Source organism: Sebastes fasciatus, chromosome 14 (genome assembly GCF_043250625.1).
Source record: "Sebastes fasciatus isolate fSebFas1 chromosome 14, fSebFas1.pri, whole genome shotgun sequence".
In the NCBI taxonomy this organism is placed as follows: domain Eukaryota; kingdom Metazoa; phylum Chordata; class Actinopteri; order Perciformes; family Sebastidae; genus Sebastes; species Sebastes fasciatus.
In genome coordinates, this window is record NC_133808.1 from 22,052,214 (window position 1) to 22,068,409 (window position 16,196).

Consider the following 16,196-nt stretch of genomic DNA (forward strand, 5'->3'; position numbering starts at 1 on the left):
GACTTAAATGGGCCGTGGCAGTCCATTCTTTACGGGACTCTTTGGCAACCCTATGATGAATGTCCACTTTCCCCCTTGATGAATGGCGGCAGTGAGAGCCTTTCTTGCTCTCGCCATTCCTCATAACATGAACCTGCAGTAACGCTAACCATCGCTGCTAAAACGAAAGGATAATTTCCCTGAGCAAGAGTTAATTGATTGGTTTTGCAGGTGTTCCATTCTTGTTGACAGTTTGCCAGATAGACTGTTAGCCTTTCAACGGACTGTGGGAAGAGAAGACTTTGTCTAAAATGCTGCAATAATAAGCATTCATTTTTGCATAATTCAATAGTAACATAATAAGGTTTGAAAGGGTTTCCACACAATGTGACTCTTCCCGGAGCTGGTAAAGCTTCTGAAGCAGCATTTAGACCATCACGAGACACTATATAACTCTTTACTTGCTTTTTAAGAAGGGGTGAGGCAGGTTTCATTGCGGGTTTTACAGAGTGTTGAGTTCAGTTTCACTAGCTGTGGTCAGGGAGGAAGCTCTGGATGACAAAGACTGGCCAGTATCTGATTTCTATTAAAAGGCCAATATCTTCTTGACAATGAGAGCAGGCTTTGGTTTCTGCAGCACAAAGAAATGCTCCTCAGATTGATGGTCAGATGTGTGTGTGTGCATGAATGTGTGTGTTTACTGTATTCGTACTGATGTTGATGTGATACAGATGCACTCCGAAAGCTGTGTATTTACCTCGCTAGCTGTATCAGTATAACCAGTCCACACATCCTGTTTTACAAGATCCAAGAGTGGTTATAATAGAACAAGGCAATGTGTGAGGCCAACAGTGCTTGAGCATACAATTTTGGGCACAGTATGTGTGTATGTGTGTGTGTGTTGTTGTGTGTGTGTGTGTGTGTGTGTGAGCAAGAAAGACCGAGCACGCTGTATTTGCACATAACAGCAGCTCCTGTGAAATCAGTAAGCATTGCTTTGGGAGGATGACGACCAGAATCTGGTTATTTAACTTTTGTCTCCCACTGCGATGAGCTGGGGCTCCACAGACTCCCACTAACATTAGCTCTGCAGGGTTCCACACAGGAAATACACTTCTGCTGAACCTGCACTTCTCCAAGTGTCTCAACCCCACCACCACCAAACAGCCACTCCACCACACCCACAACCCCCCACTCCACCACACCCCCTAGGGCACAAACTCACAGAAATGAAAGTTTAGAAAGTCATGACTGAGTCATTCCTGAGCAAAGGTAATACAGGAATGTGATACTCCGGGGATTTTTTCATTTGCTCTATTTTGACTTTGCAATGCCAAAACTAAACCAAATTATTTTCAGCATTTGTACCATACTGTACATTTGTATTATTATATAAGTTTGTTCTACTTTTTATTTTGCACACCCTCATACGTTATTATACGATTATACGATTAAACGATTAGTTTGTGATTAATCACGATTAATCATGGACAAAAATACGATTAATTGTGATTCAATATTTTAATCGATTGACAGCCCTAACTCTTAATCCAACATTTCAAGATGAAATACAACACTGGCCACTCCACAACACTACACTGGTGAATTGATCCACAGCTCCCATGGTGCTGAGATGCTACCAATTGCTGCACTTCTATTTCAAACTATATTTACATTGTAGCTTTTCTTTATCTATCAGAATTGCCCAGGAGTGTCTCTCATCAGAAATAATCTTCATATATTTAATTGTTGTAGTTATTTTTGTTGTTTCTAATTGGCCTCTAGTGCGCTGTTTCACAAAGCTTTAATGGATGCTCCACAGCATCCTCCGTGGTATGTGTGTGTGTTCTAAGATTAGTACAGAAGGTTTGTTTTTAATGGACCCATGTGAATACTATCCATGCTTGGTTCATCAGTGATGACTCATCGTTGCACACACACACACACACACACACACACACACACTATGCACTCAAAAGTGTTGTTTACACACTCAGCGGGATTCTGTGCCTGCGTTTGTACACAGTATACTGTAGTGTGTGTGTGTGTGTGTGTGTGTGTGTGTACACGTGTGTTTGATCTGGGTTGCATTTCTCTGAACATATGGATGATATGTAACATACGACAACACATAGTGTGAAACACAAAACTACTTCTGATATAAAGCATACAAGTGAAGGAAAATGAATGACACATTAGCACTGAGTTGTTTACACCCTTGCATGTGTGTGTGATTGCATGTGTGTGTATGGCTGCAGCAGCTGAGGATGATGGGAGAGGCAGAGCAGGAGCTAGACGAGAGTCGGGGAGGAGGAGGAGGAAAGGCGAGAGTGTTGATGTGTGCTTGGATCGTGCCAGGATGTCTGGCTCTGTCTGTAGTTCACCTGCGCTGGTCTGTCACACACACACACACACACACACACACACACACACACACACACATTCACACTGGCACACTGGGTGCATACATGCATGCAGTAACACACACACACTTCCAAGGGCATAGCATTTTCTCTTTGTCTCTCCCTCTGTCACACACACACATTAAACCTAAATCACAAGATGCTGATTTATAGAGAGGTTCATCTCTTTCTCTGTGACCCAGTAACCGCTACCCCTGGGTCTCCCTCTACACCCCCCCTCTCTCTCAGCAGTAACACATGGCAGGACACCCTGTGGTGAGGTGTGTCAGTTGAGGAGTGATTTAGTGCTGCTCTGCCCCAACCACTGCTGAGACACCTGCCCTAGGAATCTTGCTGCACACACACACATATTTCTACGGATACCCACCGTTGCATTCGTACATATGCACATGACAGACACACACTAGTAGTCCACCATACCCTCCTAATACACCAATAGTCCCTATATTGCCTGAGGAGACCCCGTTTCGCCATTTCCGCAAAGCAGCGCATACCAGCTCTCGGTGGATCACGAACTAAGAAGTTCAGTTATGAATTCCTGAATTTTCTCTACCCACTTAATCCTTTCCAGAGGGACCCGATGCATACTGGGACTGGACGCTATCCCAACATGCATCGGGTTCAAGGGAGGGAAACGCCCCTGAGCATTCACCACCACCAACACCACATGATCACATTCTCATGAGAATCCAACCAAAACATAGAACTCATATTATTAACTATTATAGACCCGGTAGGCGTCACACTGTAGCCAAAGCAAATCTCATAGACCGTCAATACTGTAAAATAAACTGCTTTCAGTTATGTGTGGAGCAAAGACTTTGTAACAGGCCAGACTGAGTTGAGGATGCGTGAGTAAGTAGGGTTTCTGTATTTTATTTTATGATTGAGCCACCATGACAACTTATACAATATATTTAAAGTGGAAATTGTGTTCTAATCTTTTTTTGTTATGCAGCTAAAAGAAGTTTCTTCCATGTTTAAATTCTTTCCATCCAGCAGTTGAGCTTTTTCCTGACAGTGTTTAAACAAGTAGTGGCTGCTGTTCCAAGTATGAAGTCCAAAGAAAGTAACAACTAATTTTTCACAAATGTTCATTTGGATGAAAGTGTCATTCAGGCTCTCGGTCAGGGATGCTTTTGAGATTCAGGTTTTTTATTGTTATTTCAATGATAAGAAAAAAACAACAGCAACAAAAGAAAAACAACTACCAAGATCAAATTTGGACATCCCCGTCTGCAACTTCCCGCGTCTTGCTCTTGTTTAAAATACCTCTCTTTTGTTTGTCCTCACAAAAGAATGTCACAGGTTGGGAGCGTCGCCGGGGAACATAACAAGGCATCAAATGAGATAGAGCTAATTTGAATACTCATCACTGCGAGTGGATGAGCCTGCGACATTGGCATGAAGCTGTGAATGTGATTATTATTTTGTTATACGAAACCTTGATCAAATTGCCTCTCATTTTATCCCCCACGGCATGCAGGAGAATCCCATTAGCCACCTCGGGCATCGGCTACACAGAGGAATTCTCAGACCTTAGCTAATAGATTCTGACCTTCCCGCTTCTGTCAGAGATTCATAGGGTGATGTTCACTTTCAAGGTGAGAACTAATGAGATACATGTGAAATATTTGGTTTGGTGTGATGTAATGAGATATATTAAGGTGTGCTATTTTGGAACATGGTATAATAGGGTTGTGAAAATATTTTTAGAAAACCACTTTTAGCTGAAGAACCAGTTTTATTTTCTTTATATTATATAATTCCTTTAGAATGGATGAACTGAACAAAGGCTTTACTAAGAGTCTTTAAAACTGAAGAAATAGTTTTAGCTTCAGTGGAACAGTGGAAACTAAAAGTGGATAAAATCGTTATGGATCATATCCCTGTTTTTACGATAGTTTATGTTGTCTCCCATGGCAACAGATGCAAACCAGATGTTGGAATTTCAGACTGCAGAGCACCAGTGTTGCCGGTATTTCTTTCAGAATGAAATCATCTATAGGCCACACGATATTTGACAAGAAAGCCAACAATAAGGTGTGTTTATCCGATTTGAATTAGAGACAGCACAGAGAGAGTGAGTGAGAGAAAAAACATGCAAAACTGACACATGAAATTCCATCCTGCGATAATCCCCCAACGATGATGATGCTTGGTAAGGACTAGAAAACAACAGCCAGGAGTTATTAGTTTGGACTAAATGTTTCTATTTTCCTTCAGTTTTCAGTTCGTCCCAGCATCCGTTCTCCAGAGCGGATAGTACAGACAGTGAGAGTAACACGGTGGGCAATATGGAAGCCAGAATGTCATGTTGTCTGAAGTGAGAGGAGCCTGGGGGCTCTTTAGCATATGGCAGCAGCCACGTACTGAGGCCTGTGTGCAGCTACCTGTCAGCGTATGCATATACGTGTGTGTTTATATGCGCGTGTGTCCTTCAGTCGTCCTCAGGTGTTCCAGCAGTGAAAGTGGTCTTCCCTAGAGGGCTTTACTACACTTCTCCACCCAGACCTCAGCAGGCAGAGTAGCTTCTCCCCGACTGGGGCTCAATGTCAGCAACCATATGGACACCTATTCATGTGAATTACATTAGACACTATAGGGACCTCAAACTGGAGTAAGAACACAGCAGTCATGTTTATAAGAGATAAACTTGATGAGTTTATTCACAAAAGATGCAGAATAAACATAATGTAGCTTATGCTTACATGCAATAACATTTAATTGAAAAAAGCTGAAAAATATTACTACAATGGTTGAAAGGCTTCTGAAATATCATTTACATCATCGCTAAAACTCAATAAAATCCAAGATGATGATTTAAAAATACTTTACAGTAGGGCTGTCAATCAAGTAAAATATTGAATTGTGTTTAATCACATGATTGTCCATGATTAATCACGATTAATTACAAATTAATTAACATGTATCTGTTTAAAATGTACCTTAAAGGGAGATTTGTCATGTATTTAATATTCTTATCAACACAGGAGTGAGCAAATATGCTGCTTAATGCAAATGTATGTATATATTTATTATTGGAAATCAATGAAGAAAACAAAACATTGACAAATATTGTCCAGTAACCCTCACAGGTACTGCGTTTAGCATAGAAAATATGCTCAAATCATAACAGGCAACAACAGCTGTTAGTGTGGTGATTTATATAGGACTTGCAGGTACCCAGATAACTCATTTTCTTTCACTTATCTTGAGGTCAGAGGTCAGAGGTTAAAGGACCCCTTTGAAAATGGCCTTGACAGTTTTTCCTCGCCAAAATTTAGAGCACATTTGAAGCGTTATCTAACCTCCTTTGCAACAAGCTAGTATGACATGGTTGGTATCAATGGATTCCTTAAGTTTTGTATATGATATCAGTATCACTCTAGCTTTAAAACTGAGCCCACTTCAACCTCCGAAAGATCGATTGAGTTAATGCATTAAAGAAATAAGTGGCGTTAAAGCAAATTTGCGTTAATGCGTTATTAATGTGTAAACTCTGACAGCCCTACTTTAAATTAATTTGCATCTCAACAAAATGTTGCTTTATACTCAATTCCAGTTAAGAGTCTCCAATATTTATCAGTTTTATAATAAATTCTGTATGTATTTAAACATATTTAATAATATCAGAGATTAGAATAGTGTAGTTGTTTGCTTTTGTGAGCTATCTTGCATCAATGTGACTATAAAAGCTCCTAACATCAGTAGCTTTGTTTAAGTCTTGCCGACTGAGCACATTGAGTGAAGTGGGTCACCATCATTCTGTGTGTGTCTGTGTGTGTGTGAGTGTGTGTCTGTGTGTGTGTGTGTGAGTGTGTCCAGCAGCATTGTAGATGGCCTATTTTCCCTTAAAGTAGAGAGCGTGTCCTCTCTGGCACTGGTCAATAAAATTGTCCTGGGGCACAGAAAGAGGACCTGGCACACATACACATACACACACACACACACACATACATACATAGACACATATTTCCTCGTGTTTAAAGATGCATATGGAATTGGAATAACTATGTTGAGCTCTTCTTCTATTTGTTTACTCCCCCCCTTCCGTTTTTCCTCTCTCTTTTTTACCCTTTACCTTTTCACCCCAGTGTTCCCATCCATCCATCCATCCATCCATCCATCTATCTATCCATTCATTACATAACTCTCCATCTATGCATCTGTCCATTAATCACTCGATTTGGATTGATTTGGATTTCACTGTAAAGAGATAATGTTATGGGACTTATAACATGAATCAAATGCACTGTAAGGGATTACTTATATATAATAACGTCACTTTAGATTTATTTCAGTAACAATACTTACTAAATAAATAAATAAATCCCCTAGTTGCTGATGGAAAACCAAGCAAAGGATGGGAATCTCAGTCCCGCACCAACTTTCCCATATCAGCATGGCAATGGTGACACGGTTGCCACCGGCTACTATTGTCCCACGTGGGATTATGGCACAATGGTCTGCCCAGGCTCTAAATCACTGAGATGACGGCAGTGAGTGTGTTTGTGTGCCTGGTGTACATGGCTGGTTATCAGCCGCATTCAAAGCAGTACAATAGTCCTGTAAAGGATGAGCGGAGGCAAATGGGTTTAAGGCCCGTTAGGTTGTGCAGTGTGTGTTTCCAAGGAGTGTAACAGTGGAATGTGCGTTTGTATGCGTGTATGTGTGTGTTTGAGCAAGTGAGAGGGCATTAAGAGGTCAGTGCCATCTTCAAACACAACACAATGACTGCATGTACACACAGATACACCCACATACTAGTGGGTTGGCTTCGTGAGAATGCTAACAGTGGTAGTGGTAATGTGTGTGATGGATCAAGACAAAGGTTTATTGTTAGTGGGTGTACATGGTTAGTGTGGGAATGTGCTAATATGCTCTCGTCTTTTCAACCTCCATCCTGTCTTTCCTCTCCATCTCCTCATCTATTACACAAACAAACACACACACACACACACACACACACACAAAAACACACGCACAGTTTGGTGTAACAAAGTGATCAATATGTAACTTCAACAAATATGTAATGAGGACAGATTAATTTGTGTTTATGTGTGTGGTAAAGTTCAGTATTCCCACATCTATAGCAGTGGAATTAGCATCACCTCAGTGTGTGTGTGTGTGTGTGTGTGTGTGTTTGGAGAGTGTGTTTGTGCTGGTTCGTCCTGGATATTCTTACTGACCTGGCTGATCTCCGGAGTGTGGAGGATGTAGGAAACAGTTATTGCATCCTTGATGGATACAGCAGGGAGTTGATCCATGCCTCTGCGTGTGTGGGGTTTGTACAGTACTTGCCCCGACTTGCCCCAGTTTATTGTCCTTCACACAACAGCAGCGTTGCACACACACACACACACACACACACACACACACACACACAAACATGCTATTATAATAAAATCGCTGTTTCTCTCACATGCTCCATTTATTTAGTTCTAAGGAAGGGCACCACATGTGCTATCCTTCCACACTGTCACAATGACATTCCATATATTAAAGGAACAGTGTGTAGGGATCTGGTGGTTATCTAGTGGTGAGGTTGCAGATTACAACTCATCCTGTGTGCCAAGCGCACAGGATCGCTATGGTGGCTGATGCAAAAACGCGAATGGCCCTCTCTAGAGCTAGTTGTTGTAAGAGTACACTGCTTAGAGTGTGTGTATACGTGGGAAGTGAGTGATGAAGCAAGAGAGAGAGAGAGAGAACAGCGGCAACGGGAGCGAGTAACGTTATCGACTCCGGCCCAAAAAGGAAATGTAACTGTGTGTGGTTTGTCCGTTCTGGGCTACTGTAGAAACATGGCATTGCAACATGTCTCCGTGGAGAGAGGACCCGCTCCCTATGTAGATATAAACGGCTCATTCTAAGGTAACGAAAAGACAACGATTCTTATTATCAGGTGATTATACACGAAAGAAAACATACATATTATATTCCGTTTCTGCCAAAAGATCCCCCTAATTGTTACACCCTGGTCCATTAAATAGAGACATGGGGTACTTTTTAAAGGGACTTGCATTGAGCTTGTTGTCATTTTACATGATTTTGGATGGATGGAAATTGTAATAGAATCATTAGAGGCACTCATAAAGGTGCTTTTGAAATCCCCATGAATCTGCAATTGAAAAGTATCTTGAGACATTAACTGAGTCATGCACCTCAGTGTTTTTATTAGGTTTAAAGGGTCTCAGGCTGATACCAGCGCAGCAGCTCAGCAAACACGTATACTCTAATAGACATCTGATGTGTTGATTCGGCTAAATTCCCCTTGAACTGAGCAGAGCTGTTGTGAATATAAAAGAGAGAGGGAGGATACAAAAGAGAGGAGTCTTTTTTATCACAGAGGTTAGGATGAAATATGATAGTCAATATTTGCTACTATTAAAATCTAATTTAGTGCAGGCAGCACGCTTTGGCTAAACTGCTTGTTTGATGATTGCATAACATGAATCACTAACACACTCCTCATCTACCGGAAATAATTGTTTCTTTAATGTTGAACAGTAATTATGTTTTTGAACAATAAAACGGGAATCATTTGAAACACAACATGGGTTGCTTAAATCATAAAACACTGAAGCGCACAAACCACACACAGAGTATTTAGTCTGTTATGATAATGCGCTTGTGTGGCTTGCAGTGTTTTTTACTTCCAAACACGTGTTTCCTTTCTGCTTTCCTGTCTGCTACAATACAATGTAGGCCTTCCTCACCTTGCACTCCTTCCTCCTCCTCCTCCACCTCTATTTCACCTCCTCACATCCTCCTCCTCTCTCCTCCCTTCATCGTCCTCTACTTCCTTTCGTCCTCCTCTTATCCTCCTCATCAGGCTGCTTTATTATGCAAATCAGTGTTGGATCAGATCACTTAATTAAGCTTTACCGCGCCAGTTTGCGCGCTCACACGCACGCCCGCTCACATGCCCGTTCGCTCACACACACCAACACACGGTAACTTTCTTTCACACAGACAGAAAGTGCTGGTGGTTGTGTGGTATAATGATTAGTATTCTGGACTCAGTCAAACACACACACACACACAGTGCATCTAGGCAGCAGCAGAAGAGTCTCTTTGAGTGCGTATAGATAAACAGACTTGAATAGCGGGGTCTCTCCAGGCCATTAGCCTGCAGTTAGCATCACAAACTCCAATCTGGCCCTCCACATCACTGCAGCCGACGGAGCCAATTGCTTCGTTTCTATGGCTGCTAAAAATGCAGCTTATGAGGTCATGGCAGTGATATAACTGAACTGATCAGGTTCCGAAATTGATCCGGTGGCCCGTTTTTAGAAGCTCTGGGAAAGCTGGATAAGCTCTGTTGCTTGTGTTCCTACCACAGAGCCGGTTTAGTGCTCGTTTTAGTGAGACATTGTGTTGGAATAAAACAGGAGGCTTTAAACGTCACCTTATTGTTACATTTTTGACCTTGTCATTATATAGATTTTGGCTTTCTTTGATGGAAACGGAAATTAAAAAAATCTCCATATGCATTCACTATTGTATTTCCTAAAAGCATGCGAGATATTGAATAGGCAATTCCATTTTCATGCGTCAGTTATGAGCTCATTCTGTGAAACGCTGCAAGTTTTGTCTGAGATTACAGACGTTTCCTTTTATCAATTACCCTTCATCTACACAGTGTGCAGTTAGGAGTTATGCATTTGAGCAGTTACTGGGATCTGTACAGACATACAAATCTCGAACAAATCAACAAAGAAACCACTAAATACTGCAGATGTTGCTGCTATATCCCACCTGATCCTTCCTCTAACTGCCAGCACAAGACTGAAACAACCACAGTATAAAATCATCAGCACAGAGCCCATTACAGGCTTTTGTTATATTCTGATTAGCTCTGGCAGCTCTCATCAGAATGACTTAAAAAGTTTAGTTTGGACAGTTAATGTGTCCTCCAGTTGATGGATACTGGCTCTGGAAACTTGCAGATGTACAGAATCCCTTCTCTATTCAAACAACAGCACATTGGTTCACCATACTGACATATGAATAAACTCCAATATGTTCCCAATGCGATTATCATGGTAAATGACGCAATAATTGAACATAAGAGAGATGGAATGCGTAGCGATTTGCCCCAAGACACAACCTATCAATTCTGATGATTGCTTTCATTTATATTTCTGACAAAAATGAGTTAATTTTATCGGGTTACGGACATATTAGCTTTAACAAATTGATAGTAATTCAGCATAATGGATGTCTGTATCACTTTGTCTGTTAGAGAGAACCGGAGCCTTCATTATATCAGTGTCTCTTTATTTTTCTGTGGCATATGTGCCTGCTATTATAGCTATCTCTGGGTTAAGTCTTACATGATTTAGGAAAGTAATTTTGCTGACAGTATTTATGTATTGTAGCTGCAGATATCTAATAATTTGTGCCGAAATTCAGGGTATTTGACATTTGAAAATATGCCTTAAATCCTCAACACTTAAACTCTCCACTTATACTCAGATGGAAGGTAATAAGACATCATAACTGCATTGTTGAAAATATAGCTACGCTTGCATTGTTATGTACTCTCTCATTTATGTGCCTGTGTCAACAATAACACAATTATCAGGCAGTGAAAATTTCCCACCAAAATGCACCATGGTTTCATAAAAGACTTTGACCTTTTCCAGATTTCTGTAGCTTGTTACTGGTTGGCCCAAAGGGGGATTTCATGGCAGGGGGCGAGATGTTTACTGTTGCCATGTTTCCAGTAACATTACAAGTGGCTCCGGATAAGACCGCCAGCCAAATGCCTGAGCTGTCAAAGTAAATAACTTTTCCATTTCAAAGAGAGCTATTCCAATTAAGGAAAGAAGGATGGGGGGAAAGAAAGAGAAGGCAAAAGCCACAGAAAAGAAGTGGAGGAGGGTGGGCAGGATGAAGGCAGGGGGAGGTGGAGACGGAGGAAGATGGAAGGCGAGGAGAGAGGGAGTGAAAGTCATTGGGATGTTGTCGGATTGAAAAGGAAAAGAGGCGAAGGTGGTATGGAAACAGGAAATCAATTGTTGGGTTGGCGTTTTGCTCCGGCTGCAGCTACACTGAACCTTGAAGTTAGTGAGAGAGAGAATGAAAGAGAGATGGAGAACAAACTGAATCTTCGGGTTAGGCTAACACGAAGATAGGGGTCAAGGGAAAAGGTACTTTCCCACTTTCCCCGTGTGACACCAATCAATTTACAAGTAACCAATGAGGTCAAGGTCAAGAGGACACAAGTCATGTGAGAAATAACATGCTGGGTGTTATCTTCGGTCACATTTTTCTAATTTTTAAGGTGTATTCTATTAAAAGCTTATCAATGCTTTTAATGCGATTATAATCATGTAATGGATTTAATTTCTTCATAGAGTGACCGCGAATGTAAAACATTTTGTATAATTCAGCTTTAGCTGTCAATCACAGACAGATTCCACATGCAATTGTGTAATATCACTGCTTTAGAATCAACAATTTAAGGCCTTTACACACCGGGGACGTAACGAATAGACACGAAGATGCGACATACTCGCCTGTGAATATTATATGCCTGGGGCTTTTACTGTGTAAAGAAAGAACAGAAGAGGTGGTCTGCGCTGCCTTTGTCAAGGTTGAAAGGAGTAATAAAGTTTGTTTGTCGTTAAAGTTCTATGTCGGACCTTGGAGCCTCTGTGTTGTTGTTTTATAATCCAACGCTGTCTCACGGCAGTTTGTGAAATAGTCACAAAATTGAATCTATTTGATTTGTGTACATGGACGCACGTGTTAATACTCGCTCCAGTCTTTTCACAATAAAACTACTTAGTTAGGTTTAGGAAAATAGCACAGTTTGCAGGTTAAAATAACTCTGGAAGTGCTGTACCTTAATTGTGGAAGTTACGTGACAAATAAATGAACTTTGACTTGCGGTTTCACATGAGACACGCACATTGTTCTCCTGTGCGAAAGTCCTGTGTTTTTTAACGCAGCCATCCAACCCGCCCTCCTCCCTACGTGGCGTTCCCTTCTCTTTATACTTCCCGGTTTGCAATTACGTGGATTACATACAAATTAATTTTGTTCTGACCATCACGAAATGAATTCACAAAAATCAATACATCAAATTTCATGACTATTTCACAAACTGCTGTGCGATTGGGCTGAAATATAGGCGCAACTGGTTGATGCCTTTACTCACAGTGCAAAAGCTCCGAAAAATCAACATTGTTCTGAGAATATAGGTCGCTCTTTTGCCGTGTAATTTTGCCGTTCTGTATGAAAGTATTCACAGTTCGAAAAAAAAGTATATTAAGGTGCAAATTAATCACACAGAAAAGGCCTTTAGACAATAAGTCCCATTCAAAAGATGCATAGTAACAAAATCACCAAGGTCAGGTCAGGTTGTCCACTAACACGTAGTAAAAAAGAGGGACTGCATGTGACCACTAGCCCATCCAGCAGTCACGTTAATTATTGATGAGGGTGTCCCATGACCTAGACTATTGATTGCGCAAATTGCAGCCCCAGTTATTTTACAACCACCGTATCATGTGGCTGCTGGAGCTGCATGTGTGCACATGTGTCTGTGTGCATGTGTTTGTGTGTGTGTGTGTGTGTAAATGTGTAAAAGTGTGTAGTGCTCTTTAAAAGTGAATGAAGAGATTGTGTTTCAGCTGTCATTATGTCGAAAGTAGCAAGACATTGTGTTATACCCCTGTGGGCGTGTAAGTATTTGCAAGAATTTCAACTTGAATGCATGTTTGTGTGTGTGAGATGGATGCGCGTGTTTGTGTGTGTGTGTGTGTGTGTGTGTGTGTGTGTGTGTGTGTGTGTGTGTGTGTGTGTGTGTGTGCGTGTATCACAAAGGACTACTTACAGGGATACAGTGATACACTCCTTACATGGTGTTCCTGCTGCTGTTATTGATTTGAAAATAAATAAAAGATGATTCAGGGGGATAACCTTCATATTTTTCTCTTCGGCAAACATTTCATTTTCTCTCTATTTGTCAAGTCGGTGATGCTCTTCTGAAGTGTGTGTGTCTCTGTATGTGTTATATCCATGCACACACACACACACACACATCTTTTAATTAATCACACATACTCTGTCATCTGAAGAGGTGCTGCGTTTCCTCTCCTGGGGCACACACACACACACACTCACATGCTACCACACACGGTATCATGCTATCCACTCATGCCCCTGCACACACTGCTGGTGAATGTCAGTGTAACACAACTCGGTTCTCCTCTAGATGAGTAGTTAACCTCCTGCGAGCCGAATCTGATTTTACCATCAGCCTCTGTCAGAGCTACTTTCTATCCTGGCAGACACACGCAGGGAAGAAACGGGGCCTTTATTATCCTTTTCCAACTGTTATAAAAAAATATTTTTAGGGTTTGCGGTCGAGGAAATCCAACATATCACTATACTGTCATATGAAAACCTCATACTGTTAAGTGCAGCTTTGGTTATTGATTTTTACATTGCAAGTTTATGGGATCCTCTCTGTGCCTAATAAGTTTCACGGCTGTGTTGCGCACTGAAAAAGTCCCCGTATATTTTTAACTTCCAAGTGGAAATGAAGCTGTTTTTCTGACGTTTGTGGAGTGTTGACTTGCCAGAGTCCTTCGTCCAAGTCTGGTGAGATGTTAAGTTCTGCCAGCAGTTTTAAAGGGCCGAGCTTAAAGGATAAAGTCTGGTGATATTCAATATTTTTCTTAATATTGACAAATTGATACTACTAGAAAGGATTTGTGGTGTAGCTAAAGAATTATACAGCACATTCCTCTGTACTATTACCTCTATTGTTGTCCCAAATCTAATAAAACCACACCAGTGAGCCACACCATTAAACAAACAAACTCCCACTACCACAAATATGCACTAACGCCCAAAATGTATAATAATCCACAGCTGAAAATGGTCACCAACAAACACACCATTCACTCCTGTGTGAGTAATGTTTGCTAAAAACTAAAATGTCCAGCTGTTAGAGGAAATGATTTAGCCTTTTTCCAAAATGAATCAATATTTGTGACCCATTTTAAAAGAGTTAGTCTTCAGTAGGAACCAATGGGCTTTGGGCCGAAAGCCACAGACATATTTGGAAAGTCCAAATGCATAATGCCTATAGCAGTTCATTTTGAGATAAATTAAGTGTCTTGATCAGTCTCATTTGTCTTAATCTGTTATTCTAGCAGTGCAATAAAAAGGAAAACATATAATCCACAATGATATCATATTATATAATATCTTAATATGAAAACTAAATCAAATCTTGCCAACAGCTTTCCTGTGAATATGAATATCGCCATAATTGATTAGTTTCTAATCCGCAGTAAGAGCGATGCCAGGAGTTCGTACAGACGATTTATAAATGGAACCAGATCCAGTTGGACTCGAGCCATGCGGTGCTTTAACTGTCCCGTGTATATAGTGAAGGGATCTTTGTTTGGTGTTATCCAGAGGTGAAGTGTTCGGGGGCATGTGCGCTCCGTCAAAGGTTGTTTATGGATCGAGGGGATCAGATCTCAGTCTGCCACCGTTATGAGATTAATCCATTCTAACTTCTGTCTGTTTATCCACACTCCTGTTTTATGTTCCTCGTGCCTTTCTGCTGACCCAGCGGCTATCTCGCTGCTCCTCTCACCTGATTGGCCGGGGGCGCTGGCTGTCAGGTCTAATTTCCTGGCGCGTCCTCCAATCGGGGTGGTCTGTTTTGTGTGTGTCAGCAAGTGTTGTGGTTGTCATTCCATCAGTAGGATTATATTGGGCTGTTTAAACCCGCCTCACATGTTATTACTCTCACACACATGCACACTGTAAAGGGGAGCTGGAGGAGTGTTTCAGGCAGCATGGGACCTTGGTGTGCCAGTGTCAGTGATGAATATGGCAGTAGTATCAGCAGTGTTGGCTTTTGCTTTAGTATGTTGTCCACCACTGGGATCTGTCAGACCTGTTCTGCTGAGCCCACACATTCTGCTGGCTCGCTGCTATTGGTGCTGGCCATTTTTTTAATCTAGTGTGTGTGTGTGTGTGTGCATGTGTGTGTGAGGGAGAGAGAGAGAGAGATAGAGAGAGAAAGCTTTCTTGTCTGTGTATGTTTGCAAAAGTATCAGATTACTGTAAAAGTTCCATGTTTGCACATTGATAAAAAATAAATAGGTGATTGGTTAATTATGTAATGCATAATGAAACCATACTTGTCTGTGGGAAGACTTTTTGCAATTTCTTTAATACAATTACCATGCAGTTCTTTTTGTTTTGTTTTATTTCGTAATTTGTTTAGAAAAGACACCTAAATGGTTGCAACACCAATACTGTACATGCACAATTAAAAGAACATCAAGCATAGCACAAAAATAAACTATTTATTACTATCTATTATTTCCTTTGTGGTCTTTGTTGTAGTTAGATGTCATAGAACTGTGTGCGAGTGTGTGTACCTGCATGTGAAGATAGTTGAATATTGCATAAGCGGCATGTAAAAGCACAAACAAAACATCAATAATCAGAACATATTCACATCAGGCATTAACAGGTATTATTCTGACAACAGGCTAAAATACACACTTCCTATTATACTCAAACTGGTCTATTAAATGAGCTACATACAACCCTCCCTACTGTCTTGACAGGAGTACGTTATCTAAAAACCAGCGTTTCAGTTTTGCCTTAAACGTGACTGGGTTTGTAGTCTGTTTAATGCTATTAGGAACCGTATATCTGTCATGGGCACCTGAGTATCTGAAAGAACCTTTTCAAGAAACATAGAAATACAAGAAGTAGAATAAACGGTTAGTCACCTATGCA

At 40.9% G+C, this 16,196-nt stretch overlaps 1 protein-coding gene across 3 annotated transcripts in view; it reads left to right on the top strand.

Moving 5' to 3' along the window:
• epha3 (eph receptor A3) overlaps nucleotides 1-16,196 on the top strand; it is a 143,935-nt gene that overhangs the window by 75,268 nt on the left and 52,471 nt on the right. The gene's annotated exons all lie outside the window — the stretch shown is intronic.